Raw genomic sequence first — 20,903 nt, 5'->3', positions numbered from 1 at the left:
GAGGGTGGGAAGGGATAGACTGGGATTTCAAAATTGTAGAATAGATAAACAAGACTATACTGTATAGCACAGGGAAATATACACAAGATCTTATGGTAGCTCACAGAGAAAAAAATGTGACAATGAGTGTGTATATGTCCATGTAGGAGTGGAAAATTGTGCTGAACACTGGAATTTGACACAACATTGTGAAATGATTATAAATCAATAAAAAATGTTGGAAAAAAAAAAAAAAGAATAAAGAACTCAGAAGTCAATCTGAAGAGGTTCTTCCACTAACAAAGGTGGGAAAGTTTAGGCAGCCATAAGGATACATGGATTGAAAAACACATCAAATATATACACTTACCTACTTTTCTTATATAAACTACTACAATTGGTTATCTAAGTGGTAAATAAGGGAAGTTTTATAGTAGTCTAGGTAATAAATGAAGAAGAAGTGAGGAAATATAACCATTTTGCAAATTGTAATCAGCTCATAGCATTGTTCATCAGCTGCTAACGTCAGGAAAAAAGAGAATCAGACGTAAACGCCTCCTGATGGAAGAACACAAACCAGCGTTGATGTCTGGAGGAAAGAAATCAAACCTGAGTCTGATCGAGCTTCTTCATCCGACTACCAACTGCAGGAAATACAGACAGCAAAGGAATATTTTAACTACACCACAAAGATGCAATCTGCAAAGTTCATACCATGGAAAATTCTAAAAGAGAAACAACTTTTTTTTTTCTACAATAACAACAATAAGAACAACTATAACTTCGCAAAGGAAAACTGAGAGATGGAAGAGGAACCTGTACATTCAAAGAGACTTAGAAGTTACCGCAACAAATCCCAACGTGGACCTTATTTGGATTCTGATTTAATTAACGTTTAAACGTTTCTAAGAAATGTATGTGATAAATGGAAATTTGAGTACTGTGAGTAGATAATGAGGATATTAGGACATTATTAAACATGTTTATATGTGATACGGTATTGTGGTTTTATTAAAATTAACTTTACATTTAAAATTAGTTTGGTTTGAGGGTAAAATTAATTATAAAAAGAGCTAAATTAGGTTAAATAAAGGAAAGAAACAGTTAAAATAGCTGATCGAATGTACTTTTACAGTTGTTTCAGTGATAGAAAAATGTACACATATATGTATGAGCTTTAAAGTCAGAAATCCACAAGTACAAAAGATAAAGGGAAAAAAAACAACAACAGAATTTTGGACTTGGAGACACAAGGCCCATGTGCATATGGGGTGTACCAAAAACGGGGAATTAAGGGAAAGCTTCCTTGGCCCATGCAGCTTGGAGAATGTCGGTTTTATCACTTTAATTTGCATTTCCCTAATCAAGAATGAAGTTGATCATCTTTGTTAGTGACCATTTAGTTTCTTTTTTTGTGATTTGGCTGCTTATATGTTTTGCATAGTTTTCTATTGGGTAGTTTGTTTTAAAATGTTCTGAATCCTTTATTGGTCATGAATGCTGCAGATACCTTCTCTGAGGCTGTCACATGTATTTTTCCTTTGTTTTTGATGTCTTCTGTCATACAGATATTTTTGATATTTATGTAGTCAAATCTATAGATATTTTCCTCTATGATTTATGGTTTTCATGCCTTGTTTAAGAAAACTTTCTCTTCTAAGGTCATAAGGGTTTTTCGTGTATTTTCTTCTAAAAGTTTTAAGGTTTTACCCTTCATATTTAAATCCTTGATCCATCTGGTACTCATTTTGGTGTAAGATTTGAAGAAGAGATTTAATAGCCTTTTAAAAAATGTGAATTATCCAATTGTCCCAAGACCATTTATTGAATCGCTCACAAATTTCCCATTCGTTCACATAGCTTTTTCTATCACATACCAAGTTCCCAAACACTCATTAATCTGGTTTTTTTTTTTTTTTCATTCTGTTTCACTGTCACTGATCTATTTGTCCCTTTGCCTGTGGTTCCTTTTATCTAAACCTATGTTTGAATTCTTACAGCATCGAAATGAATCTTGATAGGCATTTGGGCAAGTAGAGAAGGCTTTATTTTTTTAAAGTAAAATCAAAACATATTATTAGAAGAGAAAGCAATTAGATTGAGAAGGGAGAAAAGGCCATGAAGTGCTCCATTTTAAATCATCTGTAATGGCTCATTGTCATTTTTAATCTTCAGAGGAGAATTAACAACATGATTTTTCTCAGCGTAGGATTTGTTCTGGAAGAAATTGAAATTTGTGTTACAACTAAAAGTGAACAGAGAGTTCATACTAGACAGGAAATTGCCCTTTTGAACCTAGTTGTTTATGTACAGGCTTAATTTTCATCCAAGTACTGATCAAATATTGGTAAGCTTTCGTAGGAAGTGAACACATTATGAGTAAATCATCTGGATGAGTTACTTAACTTTTTGTCTTAAGTACTTAAGTACAGCTTGCTACGATGAAGCATATACCAAAGCATGATTAGGAGAAATAAATGCATCTGGTTTTGAAAGAATTTCTAAATTAATAGAACTAATGACTTCCATTAGTGGTTCTCTTAAAAACTGTCTCACAAATAAAACTTGTCTCACAGATATGATCTCTATTTGAAAAAATAAATCACATTTATAAGCATAATTTTTAAATGATAGAGTCAGTTTTATGACACACCAACTGCAGTATGGAAGATCTGGAAAACTCACAGGGAACTATATTCAATAGCTTGTAATAGTCCATAATGAAAAAGAATATGAAAAGGAATATATCTATATGTGTATAACTGAAACTCTATGCTGTATACCAGAAATTAACAGACTGTAAATTGACTATACTTCAATAAAAACAAATCAATTAATAAAAAGAAAATTGGAAAACTAAAGCCAAAAAATCACCGACAATTTCAGTGCCCTAACACAACATTTACTATTATTTTAATGAATTTCAGTATATATTTCACTTGAATATATTTTTATTAATAACTTCTTATTACATTATACATAGACATATATAAATAAATTATTACAGAGTGAACACATCCTCTAACACCACCCAGAGGAAGAGCGTTAACAGAATCCACGTGTCTTCCCCTCCCCACTTCCAACTGCTAATGCTTTCTTTCTTCTAAAGAGAATCAACTATCCTGCCTCCTAAAGCCATAGGTTAAGTTTGTCTGTGTTTTAAGTTTATGTAAATATAACTAAACAGTAACTTTTCTTTTGTCTTTGGCTTCTTTTATTCACTATTCTGTTTGTTTTATCCGTGTTGCTGCATGTAGAAATAGTTGGTTCATTTTAACTGCTATATGTTACTCTATTGCATGGCTAAACCACAATTTATTATAATCTTCATGGACATCTGGATTGTTTAAAGACTAGGGCTAATAAGAATAATGGTGCTGTAAATATTCTTATAGTTGTCTTTTACTGTACATGTCTCTTTATTTCTGTTGGATATGTATCTGGGGGTAGATATGACAGGTCATAGGCTATGCATATGTTTAACCTTAGCAGACAACGCAAAAGTTTCACAAAGTAGTTATACCCGTTTACTCTCAGCACGTAAGAGTTCCAGTTGCAACACATCCTCACCCAGCTCTTGCTATTATTGGTCCCTTTAATTTGAATCATCCTGATGGGTGAGAGTCATATCTGATTGTGGTTTTAATTTGCATTTCCCTGGTGATTAATGACGTTGAGCACCTTTTCATGTTTATTGGCCATTTGAATATCTTCATTTTGAAATCTTAAATCTCTTTCCAATTTTTCTGTCAGGTTTTCTTATTGATGTGTGGTTATTTTATATAAGCTGGTATATCTGTTACAAATACCCACTCCCAGCTTGCGGCTTGCTTTTACCCCTCTGTCTTAATGTTGTCTTTTGGCGAAGACAGGTTCCTAATTTTAATGTAAGCCATTTTATAAATGATTTCGTTTATGCTTAGTGCAATTTGTGTCCCATTCAAGAACACTTTCTTTAAGATAATGAAAACATTCTTCCAAGTTATTTTATTGAAACTTTATTGTTTCACCTTTCACCTAAAAGTTAGACTTCTAATCCACCTAGAATTAATTTTGTATATAATGAGGTAGAAGTCAATACTTACTTCTTCCTAAATTGTACTGTCCTAGGATCATTTATTGAAAATACTATTCTTTCCCCACAACTCTGCAGTACCGCTTTGGTGTAAATCAAGAATCTATTAACCGTGAGTCTGTTTTTTGGATTCTCTGTTCTCTTCAGTCTGTCTATTCTGTGCCAATGCTTCATTGTTTTAATTATTGTAGCTTTATCTTGGTATCCAAGGGTGCATATCCTCCAACTTTGTGTTGAAGATTTTCTTGGTTATTACAGAATTGCTCTTTGCATTGTTTCATACATTTTAGAATTGGCTCATCAATTTCCATGAAATAAAAAGTCATTGGATTTTCTGATAAGGGATTACACTGAATCTTTGGATTTCCTGGGAAAAAACAACTTTGCAATGTTGATTCTTCTAACCCATCAACATGGTGTATCTCTCCAATTATTTAGGTCTTCTTTAATTTCTCTCAAGAATATTTTATAGTTTTCTGTGTAAAAGTCTATCCTTTATTTATTCCTGGGTATTTGATGATTTTCTTGGTACTGCCTCATTATTAATATTCATTTTCTAATTGTTCTTCTATGGAAATATAATTGATTTATGCTATCGACCTTGTATCCAGAGACTTTGTAAAATTCTTTTATTAGTTGTAATAGCTTATCTCCAGTTTCTTTTGGATTTTTTTACATACACAATCATGGCATTTCTGCATTAATGTGTTCTATTTCTTTCTTTCCAACCTTTTTGCTTTTTCTTTCTTTTTCTTGCCTTACTGCACTAGTTACGGATTCAGGACTATGCTAAATAGAAGTTGTGAGAATGGCTTCCTTGCTTATTACAAATCTCAGGGAAAAAGCTTTGAACATTTCACAGTTAAGTTGGATGTTTGCTGTATGCTTTTGATAGATGTTTTTTATTATGTTAAGAAAATTCTCTTTCTCTTCTTAAAAATTGTGAGTGGGTATTGAATTTTACCAAATGTTTTTCTTTCACATCTATTGCAATGAACAACTGATCTTCTCCTATATTCTGCTAATATGGTAAAGTAATATGTTAATTTTCAAATGTTAAATCATTTTCGTATTCTTGGAACTACTCCAACTTGGTCATAACGTATTAGCCTTTTTATGTAACACTGGGTTTGTTTGCCCATGTTTTGTGTAGGATTTTGTATGTAATTCACCAGAGACATTCTGTGTTTTTTTTTTTTTTTTAATGTGTTGTCAGTTTGGATGTGAAAGTTTGCTGACCTCATAAAACAAGTTGGGAAGTGTATATACCTTTTTTGTTGTCTGGAAGTGTTTGTAAGATGTTATCTCTTCTTCAAATGCTTCATAAAATTTACTGGTGAAACTAACGGGGCCTAGAATTTTCTTTGTGGGAAGGTTTTAAAATTACGAATTCAGCTTTTTTATTAGATGTAATACTATCCATTTTGTAAAATTGCATTTTATAGGAATTTGTTCATTTCATCTACATTTAAAATTTTATTGTCATAAAATTATTCTTAATAATCTCTTACTGCCTTTTTCATGTCCAAAGCGTCTGTACTGGTATCCTTTTCTTGTTCTTTAGCCTTGGTAATTTATGTCTTTTTTTAGCCAGCCTTGCTGAGATTCATTAATTTTATTCATTGTTTTAAAGAACCAACTTTGGCTCTGTTAATATTTTTCCATTCTGTGTTAGTTTTTATTTCTCTCAATTTTGCTCTTATCTTTATTACTTTATCCCTGCCAGTTGAGGGGGGAGGTGTTTAATTTGCTATACTTAAATTTTTTTTTAAGATGTTTACTCCAATAATTAACTCTCAGCTTTTCTTCATTTCTAACATATACTTTGAGGAAACTTTATACTCTTTCCATAGCAGCTACCATTTTACATTCCTACCAACAATATGCAGAGGTCCAGTTTCTCCACATCCTTACCTACATTTGTTATTCTCTGAGCTTTTTTGGTAATAGCCATCCCTGATGGGTGTGAAAAGTGGTGTCCCATTGTGGTTTTGATCTGCATCTGCCTAATGTGTAGTGATGTTAAGCCATTGTTGACCTTTTAAAGTTTCTGATACAAATCATAACATTTACTTCTCCCCAGGCGTGGAAGGACCGGAGAATACTTGCTCTCCATTTTCCCTCTTACTGCCTTATATACAGCTATCGTTATATAATTTAATTCTAGATGTATTTTTAAATCCCCTAAGGCATTATTATGGTTTCACAAAGTCGCTATTGATTTATTTTCCTGAAAATGTGCTCTGTGCCACATTGGCTGTTTGTTCTCATCTCTGTTTCCCTCTGTTCCCCTGCTCTGCTCTGTATCACATGGAATCACATTTCCCAGGCTCCTTTGCTAACTGCTCCCGTTAGGTTCACCTGAAAGGGGACACTGGCAAAAGAATGGAAGATAGGGGGAAGGGAGAAGTCAAGGGGTTCTTCTTTTTCAGTGCGCTTCAGGCTATGTCTCCAGCAGTCACTGTGCCTTTTCAATGGCTGCAGCCCCTATGGGACGACCCTCTCCTTGGGGTCCTAGCATCCACTGGGCACCCCATATTGTGGCTGCCTCCCCCTGCTCTGCGGCCCTGCCTTCTAGGCTCTGATGAGAGCTCTCATCCCACTGCCCCTGCTGGTACTGGGTTGCCACCGTGTCCCTGTGAGGCATCTCTGCCTTCATCACAAACATAACCAAGTCTTTGTGTTAAAACCCCTTTGTTCATAGACCTTAGAATGGTTTCCGTTTCCTGACTGGGCCTTGTTATACTCTACAAAATTCATTTTCTCACCGAGGTATCGCATGAAGAAGTTACATAGCTATTCTGAAAAGAGATCCAATAAAAGGAATGCAATAAGGTGTGTGTTAATTGTAATTCTGGAGCATGTGTGGGTTGATTTTTGTTCTGTTATAAACCTTGGAAGCCCCAGATCAATGTTTGCCAAATAGGAAAAAATACATTGGTATTTAGGGGAAGGAAATGTTATTTTTAAGACTCTAAGCTACATATTTAAAACAATAGAATGCTTAAAAAAAGAAAATGTTAAGAATATATAAAAATAAGCCGGTTTCCTCTGAAATACTGCAAATCATTATTTCCTCTATGAAAAAAAATTCAGTCAGTACCTGGTTGGAAGATAAAAATATTCAATTATGTTTTTCAAAACAAATTTAAATTAATTGCTTTAAATTTTTTAATTTAAGTTAAATAATAAAAATATATGGGGCACTCACTATGTACTAGGTAAGTATTATGAAGCATACAAACACTAATAATACAAAAATAATTTAAAATTCAAAGTACAGGAAGAAAAAATGTACGTATCTGAAGATGTGTAAGTCCACGTACTAGCTCTCTATTCACTTAAGTTAAATTTAACTACCTTTTATATAATACTTTTTCTGCTTATCATTGAATCAGAATGAAGCTTTAACATTAGGTTTCTAGCGATATAGTGCTAATTTCATCTTCTTCCATTTCCCCTTTTAGTCGCCCATTCCTGCTGTACTGGACTTACCGCTACCCCTTGAACAAGCGAAGCATGTAGCAGGGGCAATGGAAGATAGTACACAAAATACAAAAATAATACATAAAAATATTAAAATTTATTACTGATGATGGGTGCCAGGAGAAGGGAGTTACAGATACGGAAAAGGAGTAAGCTAGAATGAACACTGTATTGGGTTGGAATTAGAAGTATCGGTGTGCGGCTCATGGATTTCAATGTATATAGATGGGCATAGAAATAAATATAGGTATAAGATACCTGTACTCCCTGATTCTGGCCTAGAGCAACACCCCTCCCCCTCGCCCAACAGCAATAAGCACGCCAACTGCGCAAGTTGGCTTCTACATGCCACTCTCCACTAAAAGGAGTCAGGGCTCCTTATAAGAATGGCTGACTCTGGAGTTGATGCAGGGAAAGTGAAAGGTGAACTTGGAATATTTTATTGTGCCAGACAGAAAGGAAATGCTTAACGGATGATGGGGACATGTCAAAAGGACACAGAGTTCCCACTGGCCAAAATGGGGACTATTTGAACAACAAGGTACTGCTTGTAACAGGTTATGAATCCATGAGTCCATGTTAACATAAATTAATACATTGAAGGTTTGGTGAAACTTTACAAAGTTTCAAAGTACTGCTTTACAAAATACTTATCAATGGGGAAGGGGAAAAGAGTAACTATAAAATGGAGAAGTTTGGCAAACATCACTTTAATTAATTGATCAGACTGGAACAAATCAAAATTCTGTACACCTCGATTAGATGGAATGAGAAGAACAGAGCAGAATAATGTTCCCTACAAAGGAACAATACCTGAACTCACAAGGAAATCTCAGACAAATCCAAGTTGAAGGACATCACACAAAAGAACTGAAAAAAAAATTGTCATGAAAGTCAAGGAAAGACTAGGAACTGTTTGAGTCTAAGAAACACCACAAGTAAATGTAATAGATAATTCTGACTGACTCTGTTTCCTGTAAAGGAGATCATAAGTGTTTGTTTCCTGATTGTGATGGTTGCATTGTGGTTATGAGTTTACAAAACATTCCTATTGTTAGGGCATCAAGTCAGCAACTTAACTCTCAGATGATTTGGGAAAAAGTTCTTTGCTGTGTATTTGCAACTTTTCTCTAAGTTTGAGATGATATCAAAATAATATGATGTATATGAAGAAAAGGAAGGTAACGCTCTCACAATTCTCTGGGTTAGAGATTGAGGCAAGACTCAGCTGGGCAGTTTTTGTGCTCCATGTAGCAAAGGTTGGGGTCACTCACTCAGCTGCATTCAGCTGTAGCTCTGGCTAGAAGTTCCAAGAAAGCTCCTCCCACTGGTTCCTCTGTGCTCCTCCACGTGGCCCCCTCTGTCTCTACATGGTGACTCATCATTCAGGAGTCTAGCCCAAGCTTCTTTCAGCCTGATGGCTGGATTTCCAGAGCAACAGAAGGAACAGCCAGACCTCTTAAAAGTGTCTTCACCTGGCTGGTGGTTGCATAGGTGTGTTCACTTTGTAAAAAATCAATCAGGCTGTATACTTAAGATTTTGTGCCCCTTTTAGTATGTAAGGATGTACTTCAACAAAAAAAAGTAAAAAATAAATTATGATTACTGTTTTCCTAATTGCACATCCTCCTTTCTTACCTTTCCAATTAACACCATGTGTTGTTAGGTAAATTCCTCCTGGGAGGAAGCTAAGATAATAACATAAGCACATGCATTCGATGACCTTACTTTCAAAACGTCTACTAAAACAGCCTAGCAAATATAAAATGGATATATTTTGTCTGACCCTGGAAAATAAATACCTATCTCACCTATATATCTCAAGACTCAAGGACTTTTCACCGAGCTGACGTAAGCAAGAAAGAGGAGCACCAACCTGTTGGCAGTTACTTCTAACCATGCTCTCTAGAGCAAGGTAGGGAGAATGGCTTCGACTCAGGTCCTTTTTGCTTGCTAGGAGAATTGACTTGTTCACAAATACTTATTAGCCTCCTGCCCTGGAGGAAGCCTCTTTATGAGTTTGCCCCCAGAGAAAGACGTGCCTGGTCCTGCTCTCAAAACTACTCAACAGAAAGGAAGCCTGCTTGAAGACATGCTCCAGGGAGATTGCAATCAGTGTGGCTAAAGACTCGGCTCCTGCTCAAAGGAAGCAACCTAAGAAAAAAGAAATGTATTTTAAACAAACTCAGTTAAGATAGATTGTAATTAAATGAGCACCAAATTATGGAACATTAATTGTGTGAACTAGATCTTGGTCAGCTATTTCATAATGGAGAACAAAAAGGCTGATGGAGATTATTAGATAAAAGATAAAAACACAGAATGTAGATGTAAGTAATCTAATGTTGTTTTTAATGCGTTTCAGAGATCAAAACACGGAAGTGAAAAAAAAAAGAAAACAACAAAAATTTATAAGTAGATATGCAGCCAAGATCACTGAAAAAAAATGTATACCTAGATATGTTCTGATAAAATTTACAAATTTCAAAGATAAAGAAATGTTGCATACATCCAGAAGGAAATATACTTTTCAACAAAGTAAAGATAATCAGACTGTATTATTCCAGATAGTCACAAAGATGGATGAAATATTGGAAACAAATTAAATGCTTCTTGATAGAATTTACAGGTTACTTTTTTGAAGGAATGACCACCTTCACAATATTTAGTCTCCTTGTATAGGAACATGATCCATCTTTCCATTGTCAGATTGTCTTTAGTGTCTTTGAGTAAAATTTTTAGTTTTTTCCATTTGGGTCTTGCTCATATTTAATAGATTTCATCTTTGACATTATATGGATTTTTGTGTATTTATTTGTTTTCTACTATATTCTTTTCATTACATTTTATAATGATTATTACTGGTACATACTGCTACAAATAATGACCATTTGTCTATCCCATTTCAAAATTTATACTTTATTTTTTCTTATCTTATTGCAATGCTTAGTGCCTTCAGTACAATGTTGATATTATCAGTCTTTGCTTTTTCCTGACTTAAATGGGATTGAACTAATGTTTCCCCATTAAGTATAATGTTTGCCATAGATTCTGGTAGGTCAGTCTTATCAAGATATATTCCTAGCTTGCTAAGTGGGTTTATAGATGTGAAAATTTTATTGAATTCTATTTTTTTTTTTTTTTTGGTCATCTTTTAAGGTGATAACTTTTATTTACATTTAATCTGTTAATTAGTGAATTTCATGCTTAGATTCCATAAAGTTGATGCGTCTTTATATTCATGTGATAAATCTAATTAAGCAAAAGTACTGTCAATATACTGCAGGATCTAATTTTCTAGTATTTATTTAGCATTTTTACATCTTTGTTTATTAGTGAGGCTGCCTATAATTTTTTTTTGATGTGCTATAATTGTATTTTAGAACTAAAACCACGGTTATGTCTGATTCATGAATGTGTTGGAAAGATTTTTTTAAAACACATTTTCCTAAATAGTTTCTACAACATAAAACTTATTGAAACTAATGAAGAAGTTGTATAAAACTGGTTAATTTTTTTAAAGTGGTTCTTTGACAGATCCAATTTCTTCTATTTTAATGTATTCATTGTTTCTACCCCTTCTTGAGTCAGAAGTAACATTTATGTTTTCCTAGAAAATCATCCATTTCAAATTGTCAAATTAATTTTGCATAGTACTTAATAATATTATCTAAGAATGTCTAGTCTTGCTATATGCATTTGTATCCCTTTCTTGCTTTGAATGATGTTTAGTGATTTCTTCTCATTTTTTTCTTGGTTAGTCTTACCAAAGGTTTTTCTATTTTACTGATACATTCAATAAAGCAGTTTTTGGTTTTCTCAATTAAGATTGCATTTTTGTATTTGGTTTGGTTCATATTTATCAGCTCATTTCTTTATTCTATTAATTATTTGGGGGTTTTATTACGCTTTCCTCTAACTTCTTGAGTGGAATATTTACTTCCTGTATTTAATTTTTAATTTTTAAAATTTACATCAAAATAATATATACAAATAGATGAAATTATCAAGTGGAGCTAAAGGCTTACGTCAGGAAGTAGTCTCTCCTCTTTCTGCCGCCAAACATAACTCCTGAGGGACAGCCATTTTCAAATCTTTTAGCTCTATTTTCTGCTTTTTATCTCCATCTTTTAAAAATTATACCTATGTTGCTGTTTCTTGATTTATCACTTTTAGACAGAACCTATAGATCACCTGCTATGATAGTCGAGGATTTACCTCTGTACTTTCTTTCTTCCATTCTCAAAAAACTTGCTAAAGCATCAGCCAACATGTATATTCATCTGATTATGTAAATATTGTTCACTGTTGGACCAAATAATATACTTTGATATTTTCTGTACATCCTTCTGGTTTTCCTGCAAAATAATTGCCTTTTTTTTATTTGCTTAATTTTTTCTCTCTCTCTCTTTTTTTTTAATTGAAGTATAATCAGTTACAATGTTTGAATTTCTGGTGTGCAGCATCATATCCCAGTCACACATATATATACATATATTCATTTTCATATTCTTTTTCATTAAAGTTTATTACAAGATATTGAATATGCTTCCCTGTGCTATTATGTTTGTTTTTTCTGTACCCAGCTCTAATTTTTTCCAAGTGTTCCTACCATTTATTTTTCCAATAAACCTAGCAATAATTTTTCCAAATGCTCAATGACATCAGATAATCTATGAGTTCCATTTTTATTTTGCTGGATACCGTTGTCCCAAAGTCCACCATCCTCCTGATTCTAATATGAACTGATTGCCCTCTAGGCCTGGTGTGTAGTTGTTAAGATGGAACATTTCTTTATCATCCTCCAGTGGCAGATCCCCTGTTTTCTAGTTCCCATGTGTATTGCTGTAGATTCTTAATAGTCTAGAGGATATTATCCAGCTAGTTTAAGCCCAAAGAAATTTGTTTGACTTATATACTCATTGAAAGAGCTAAAAAAAGAATCTCTAGACTGAACTTCTAGGACCTCTCCCAAAGTCACATCGTGGAACTAGGAAGTGGCTGACTCTGTCATGATCAGGAAGTTGCTGAATCAGGAAGCTGCCTCCACAATGGCTGGCACCAGACACAGGCCACCCCTGCCACATCAAAGTTGCTGAATCTAAAAGCCTCCTATTAAGACAGGAGGATCCCTGGGAATCAGTACGCCACAGCTGCCAGCTCTAGAACCGTATCTCCTCTTCACGATCTATGTCAGTCTCTACCCTCACATAATTCACCTCCAAATCAAATTCTTTCAAAGTGTATCTGCCTGGTTCAATCCAAATAGTCTGAATCTGGAAGCCTGCCACTTGAATCTAAATTCTGGGATGAATAGCTTTCAGCTTTCCAATCTCTGCATTTCAGGAAGGCACTCTGGGACGAGGGTGAAGTAGATGTCGTGCAAACCATTCTACAGTATGAGCGACAGCCCTCTTGGCCACCCAACACCTATACACACCGTCTCCCCCATACTTAAACTTTCAACAAGCGTGTATTCCCACTGAACACTACACTTTGTACAAACGAAAACTTCCTCACCATCTCTCCCAAAAGGAGACCCAAAATCTTCTCAGTCACTGCACTCATCTCTGGGTGATGCTCTTTCTGCCTCTAGTTCAGTCACAATCCTCTCTTGAAAACATATGACAGGTGGACTGAATAAACTCACCACCACCACCACACCCTATAGAAAGTAGCAGAGGAAAGAAAAAGGAAAAAGCAAGCAGGAAAGAATCTGGATCCCCCAGACTGTTAAACTGCCGTACCAGCCCAGATCACCTACCAGGATTTTTATAGGAAAGAAAAATACATTTCATTTCTATTAGTTTTTTACCTTGTTTAAGCCTCTGTATTTTCAGCCTAACCTGTAATCTAACTTGTACAGCCATCAACAGTAGCAATCACTAAATCAGCCTTGATGAGAGAAAGTACATTTTGATGAGCCCATACGTAATCTCCATTATTGCCATCACGGGTACTTTGTACTTGAGTTCATTAAACATTCATTAGAGCGGCTGGAGAAAGAAATTGACTTATATCCAAAGAGCAGATCAGCTTGTCCTCCTGGTTATTTAGCACTTTCTCTAATGTGGGGTGGGACAGCGAGTTGGATGATCATTTACATGGAACACAAATATCCTTGCATTCTGAATCTAGGCTGAGAGGTTCCTATGTATAGCTTAGCCACGTCTCCCTGTGATCATTTCTCCCAGTGAGCATTCTTTCCCGTCCCTGACCATTCATCCAGACTACTGGAGAGTGCCATAAATCATGTTGCTTTTAACCTTTGGCTACCCATCCTTCCAGGCAAAGCAGAGAACCCATATGGTAGCTTAAAGTTCTTCCACCACGAGGGGAATTATCTTTCTGGGCCACTTCTGGATGGAGTTCTAATTCCTTTTTTTTTTTTTTTTTTTGGTGAATTTATAAAATTATTTTTGTTCTGCTTAACAGTGTTTTATTTTTAAATTTTCTTTTCTACTTTTTTCAGTTTTATTGAGATATAATGAACATACAGCCCTGTATAAGTTTAAGGTGTACAGCATAATAACTTGATGTACATATATGGTGAAATGATTACCACCATCTTAATTAGATACAAAAAAAAGAGAAAAACGTTTCTTCCTTGTGATAAGAACATTTAGGATTTACTTTCTTAGCAACTTTGAAATATACTACCCAGCAGTGTTGACTGTAGTCATCGTGTTGTACGTTACATCCTCAACCTTTTACCTTATAACTGAAATACTATACCTTTTGACCACTTTCATCCATTACTCCTCCCACCCCAATCCCGTCCCCAACTTGGAGTTCTAATTCTATGACAATCTGCTTCTTGCCAGTACAAGCATATATTCCTAAAACATCTGCAGGTCAGGCTTGAATTTTTCATCCTGTTACTCGATGATACTGGATTTCCATGAGGCCATGTGTGTGGGTTCAAGGAGAGGAGCCGGTGTATAGTATAAGTGTGATGGAAGAATGAACCACCTGTTCACACGACTCACCTGTCCTTTAAGGACCTGCTTCAAACCAAACTCAACTTGCCGCTTGCACTTAATGATGGAGTGCACTGATTAGGCCCAAATTTTCACTGCGATGGATTAGATAAGAAAACACCCAGTTTGTGATGAGTAACGAGGCTAATTAATCATTTAGTGTCTTATGGTCAGGAGTATAATCTTGATCAGGACCCAACAACAAATTAAGAGATATATCAGAAGGAGAGCAGTTATTTGCTGAAGAGAGAATGTCTTTGTGTTAAAATCCAAAAGAGCTTTAATATAATTCTCTTGTTTGGACATGCCACAGGTTTCTGCATAGCATTCCAAGTTAGTCACAGATAGGTCAGTTGCCATTGTATTTTCTGGGTCTCAGGGACCAGGTACTTGCATTGAAGCCTAGAGCAGTGACATTCTTCTCTTACTCTAGGCCTATTCCATGCCAGTGGCTTTATAGGTTACTCAGGGAAGGCCAGAGATGTACATATTATGGCACATATTACAGTACAGTTAATATGGCACATATTAACTCCAAATGCAAGTGTTGTTCCTTTTTCTCAAAGTAGAATTGCAAGGTGCACCATTGTATATTTCTTTTTGGAAGGAGTATCCCGATGTGTCTCAAACAATCAGAATCTCAGAAACTTTACTGAAGTGGCAGGACCACGCACTTTTATGGGACTTGTCTTCCACTCTTTGGCACACATGACATCTTCTTACCAAGATCGAGAAGCTGTATTGCTGTCCACATTAGTGAAAGCAAGCTGTTTCTAGTGTTCTCAGCTTGTTGAGATAGAAAAAAAAAACTCGCTTATCAAATCAATAGCTACATACAAGATGTGGCACTTTGTTGAACTGACCTAGAAAAGAGCTCAAAGGTGCAACTGTATATTCTTTCTGATCGAGCTTATGAGTCCAGAACCTATTTGTCTTCTGCACAGGCCAATGTCAAGTTCAATGGAGACAAGGTGAGGACTAGTACTCTTGCTTGTTTCAAGTCTTTTAAACCTTTTCAAGACTGATTTCTGTGATTCTCCCAGAAATGCTGTTTTCATTGGGAACAGTGTTCTCTTTGACCTTTTCTACCACAATAGTTATTATTACTTGGACTTGGGGCCAATGCTAGACTTCTACCAACTACTGAGTATACAGTTCCAATTATACCCTCTGGAATAATGGAAGTAACCATAGGATGGGTTTGTAAATGTCAAGACCCACTGTTAAGATGGACTTGAGCCCCCCTGCACTTATGACCTGCCCCGTATAAGTCAAACTCAACTGAGTGACTCCGGTAACATTCTGGGTTCCCAGGGATTCACGGCAGCTTGGAGCTACATGTACAATAATACATGAGGAGTATTTCTATGTGTACAGTCATGTCAGTAAATGACACAGGGTCTTTGGGAAAAATCTAGGAGCTCTGGGTTAGAAATTGACTCAGTATTACGGTGAGGGGTCATGACTATTGAAATGTCTCAAATTGGACTCTATATATCAGACCTAAAAGTTGTTGTTTGTTTGTTTGTTTGGTTGATTGGTTGTTTGGTTGGGTTGACTGGGTTGGTTGGGATGGTTGGGTTTGCTTATACAGATCATATAGAACTTTAGTGTGCTGCCCAGCTATTTAGTCCTAAGGACTCCATGATCAGAAGATCCTTGAGGATAAAACAACTCTGACTGTCCCTCCAGCTTTGCTGCCTGTTGCGGTGACCATGCCCATTTTGTCTCTGCGGTTAAGTGTTGCTGATTAGCCTTTGCATTCCAGGTTCCCATCATCTCCATTGAAATTAAGGATCCCATTCAAATGGCAGCATCTCTTTCCTTCATTCCCAGCCTACAAAGGACAGCCACTTCAATACATTTAAAGAAGAATCTCATTCCTTTCACCATTAACCTTTTTATGCCCAAGTAAAGGAAATACCTCTTGAGATATCCTGAGAGGATACAGGGAATTGCTGAGTTGGTCACACGTGATCAATCCACTCCAAAATCCCTATATCTCTGAGTGTTTAGACTTGTTCTTCTCTATCAGTGATAGTCCTGGGGATGCAACCACCTCCTGAGGGGATTTTGGAAATCTGTAGGACCATTGGTTATCACAGTGACTGGACATGCTGCTAGCTTTTGTTGGCAGGGGCCAGGAATAGTAAGTGTACTACAAGTCATGGGATAGACTCACTCAGCAAAGAATTGCCCTGCATCATAACAACAACGGTCTTACAGCGTTACTGTATGTAAAAACTCTGTTTATAATAATCTGAGCCTGAAACCTAACACCATCTAATATATCAATGCAAAATGCTTTCGTGAGGCTTTCATGTATACTAAACTTTCTGGAAAGCAAGAATCATGTAAATAAAGCTATTAATATATTGTTTTGTTCATAATTTCACCAAAACTCGTTTCATCATTGTGGAAAAATTGTATCCCTGACTGTAGTACCGCCTGTGAACTTTTGTCTTCAAAACTGCACGTCTGTAACAGCCCTTGGGGCTGTCACACCCAAGTAATTCCACTTATAGATTTAGACATATGACTGCTCTGTTGCCATGTCTTCTAGCAGAGGTGTGCTTAAGCACTCACACATTGAAATAATAATACTTTCCTTTTATTTCTTTGTGTTAGTTGGAATATTATGTTGATTTAAAAATAATATGTATAAGTAGGTTATATTAACTATGAATTTCATCTGAGAACAAAGGGAATATTATAGAAAATTATCATAAAAAAGGGGCATGAGTTCAAAGAGGGCTGAGAATCACTGTTTCATGTAATACCAAGGAATTTCTGTTATCTTAACTCAGCATAGAATACCATTAACTCAAAGCCAAGAATTAGGACTATTCTTAGATGCTTGAGTTAGCTCACTGAATCCAGAATGTCTCATGGATACTGCCAAGTGATAAATTCAGCCCAATGTAAAATTATATTCCTGCTTCCTAATCGATCATCCTTGGAATTCATTACCTCACGTATTCACTGTCCAGGATTTGGACAACATAAATGAGCAGTTAGAAGCAGCCAGCGTGACTGACAATTTTTGACTCCTTGCACCGCCCCGCTCCTACCCGACCCTTCGCCTACTTTAGATCTGTTGCAGCGGACATGGCATCCTTAGGTCTTGCCTTCGACAGCCGCTGCCTTCAGAATTATCACAGGTGGTAGTGTTTTATCACTGGTGCTTGGACTAGCAACGTCCCATCTTTTTCTCATTATGGTTTTCTGATATTGTTTCATAGAAGATACGTCTTCTTGCATTTTATGGAAGAGGCCAAAACCAGAAATTTTCTTCTGAATAATGTTCTAGATAATTTCAGAATTACGTTTTACCCCTAACCCCCGCACTGGATTGTCAGTCGAGAAATATTTTATGGAGAATCTATTGTATGCTAGGTATTAGGTTGGTGTCAGAACTGTAAGACTGGCATTGTCTCTACATGTTAGAGATACTGTTCACGTCCTAAGTTCTGCAGGAATTTTTCATGGTCCATATTTAGTTTTTTACCTCTTTCCTCATTTCTCTACGAGGTGAAATCTTTCCAGACTTTATATTTGTCTTTTTCAAGATCAGTGACGGTTGCACGGACCCTTTTACGTGATTCTGGATTATGCCTGAGTGTCTGCTAATTTAATCCAAAGAGCACGTGTCTGCTGCATGCAAAGCACTGTGTTAGGAGGTGTGGCTAATAACAGTCATAGCTAGCACTTACTGAGTGCTTAATAAGTGCAGTTACTTTTGTTTATATTGAAGTCTAGTCAGTTTACAGTGTGGTGTCAATTTCTGGTGTACAGCATACTGTTTTGGTCCTATGTCTACATACATATATTCATTTTCATATTCTTTTTCGTTATAGGTTACTACAAGATACTGAATATAGTTCCCTGTGCTATACAGAAGAAACTTGTTGTTTATCAACTTATATATAATAGTTAGTATCTGCACGTCTCAAACTCCCAATTTATCCCTTTCCAACCCCTTCCCCCCTGGTAACCATAAGTTTGTTTCCTACGGCTGTGATTCGATTTCTGTTTTGTAAATAAGTTCGTATGTGTCTTTTTTTTAATTTTTAGTTTCCACATATGAGCGATATCATATGGTATTTTTCTTTCTCTTTCTGGCTTCAATTACTTTTTGGTACTCTGCATGCATAACATGTTTAGTCCTCAACCATTCTATGAAGTTTTGCTATTATTACTCCATTTTATGGATGAAGAAACAGAGGCATTAAGAGGTTCAGAAGTTTGCTCAAAGTCACACACCAGTAATTAAATACAGGAGGTCCACATCCAGGGCCAACTCTCTTAACCATTTCCTTATGACAAATAAGACACTAAGCTGAAAAAATATGACTTGCTTCAAAAAACTCGCCACCAAGTAGAAGCTTTAAAAATTACTGCAACTTATTATTAGGTGAAAAAGGAGTCCATCAAGATTCTTAAAGTTTTTTAGAACAGCTGGCTCAGGTAACTTTTCTGTCGATTATTTTTCTCTTTCACTTTTTTTCCCCTCTAGTGACTCACTTGACTATTCATGAAATTGTACTTCACTATGTTGACCCTTTGCTCTTATCATTTATCTTCCCTATTAAAATGATTCCTTGAAGGTAGGAACCACATGTTATCTATCTTTTTATCCTCAGCACCTAATACATAACAGAAGATCGCTAAATATCAGGACTAAGTAAATAATTATATTCAAAATAAGTAGCAGTACTTATCCATCCTTAGTATTTACAAATACATTTCACCTAAGGGCACAACAGTGTCTTAACACCTTTGATTGAGTAAGTTTTAGTCACATTCTCATAGGGGAGCTGAACCTTATTATCCAGTTTCATGATCAAGGGCTTAATTGTCAAAAGGTCAAGTGGCTTATCACAAGTTACAAAGTCAGTAGAGGAAAAAACAGCATCTAAGTGTTTCTTTTCTTATAAAAAAAAAATTCCCCCAAGTTAAATGAATACACATAACAACACACACACACACAAAAGCCCCAACAAAAACATAACAAAGATATTTTATCAAAACCAAGCGCTATTTAAACACAAAACATTCACTTATATTAACTTTGTATGAGTAAGTTATTTTGAAAAGCAACTATAAAAATTATGTTCCAAAACTCCTTTCCACGCTATTTTTGTTTTCTACACATTATTTTAGTAATCTGGGCTATATCCTCCCATGAGATCTCCAGGGCGGATATGAGATAAGCCACAGATGAGTTAACTTGTTTTGGCTTCAACAAGGAAATGTGGTTGCTCCAGATGCTTCCATGCTCCCAGCACATCGGCTCTAGCAGGCCATAGAAACCGGGCTAAGACTCAAAGAGGGCTGGTTTTAGCTAATAACAAAGGCTACTGCTTCAGTGTTTCGTAGACAGCATTTTTTTTTTCAAGAAAAATGTTATTGCAACATAGTTATAGAACAATTCTTGGTAAACAAACTCCAGCAAAGGATGATGCGAGGGTCTTGAATCTCTAACTGCAGAAAGTTATTTTTATTCTTACATCTGTTCCAATGACTGTTTTCCCTACCTCGGTTCATGGCTTTACAGTCCCTTGAACAGACCAAGCTGGACACCTCAAATTTTCTGTCCCTGTTCATTCTCCCTCACCCTCACATGTCAGTGGTTTTCCAAGTCCCACCCACTTTATCTTCTAAGTAGGTATAGCTCTTCATCTCTCTCGTGGACTGTGTGGCCGTCTCCTAGATGGTGTTCCTGCCTCCAGTCTCTCCTCTTTCCAGTTCTTTTTCCTCACCAATCTGATAAAGTTATTTACTTACCTAAAAACTACGAATGGCTCACCCTTGCCTGCAGACCAGAATCCAACCTCCTTGGTGTGATATTCAAGCCTTCCCCAATCTTTATAATCACCTGATCTTCTTCTACTTCCCTGAAACCCTCTACCCCAGCTACGAGCTTCTTCTTGCCATTCCCCAGACATCTGCAGTGTCTCAGGCTCTCTCATGCACACGATGTTCCCTTAGCCTGCAAAGCCCTTCCTCTGTGTTCATCACGAGGCTGACTCCTGGACTCCCTTCAAATCCCCACTTAAATGTGGCCTCCCTGGGAAGGATTTCTTGACTCTCCCATATAATTATTTAATCACTCTCACTTCAAACTTTTGCTTCTCACTGAGTAATCTTTGGATGCCTCACATTTTCCAGCTCCCTGCTAGTGAGGTGGGGCCATGTGACTTCTTCTGGTCAAAGAGCCATGAGTGGAAGTCAGATGTGCCACTTCTGGTCCAAAACACTTAAGAGTTGGTACATGACCTTCCAACGCTCTCTTCTCCTGTTGGCAGCTATGGGGGTCTTGTGATGAGATGGCAGAACCACAAGACGGAAATGGCCTAAACACACCACGTGGGCGGAGCACT

At 36.3% G+C, this 20,903-nt stretch overlaps 1 long non-coding RNA gene across 1 annotated transcript; it reads right to left on the bottom strand.

Moving 5' to 3' along the window:
• Window positions 1-186: 186 nt before the first annotated feature.
• On the bottom strand, window positions 187-20,529 carry LOC106730740. Its single transcript, XR_001367200.2, has 3 exons — window positions 20,308-20,529; window positions 9,417-9,694; window positions 187-2,196 (listed from the first exon to the last, which is right to left on the bottom strand). It is a non-coding gene; the product is annotated as an uncharacterized LOC106730740 (long non-coding RNA).
• Window positions 20,530-20,903: the final 374 nt, after the last annotated feature.

The sequence above is a fragment of the Camelus ferus genome, chromosome 21, assembly GCF_009834535.1.
Source record: "Camelus ferus isolate YT-003-E chromosome 21, BCGSAC_Cfer_1.0, whole genome shotgun sequence".
Lineage (NCBI taxonomy): Eukaryota > Metazoa > Chordata > Mammalia > Artiodactyla > Camelidae > Camelus > Camelus ferus.
Note: the sequence above shows the minus strand (reverse complement) of the source record. Positions and strands in the feature narration are given on the sequence as shown.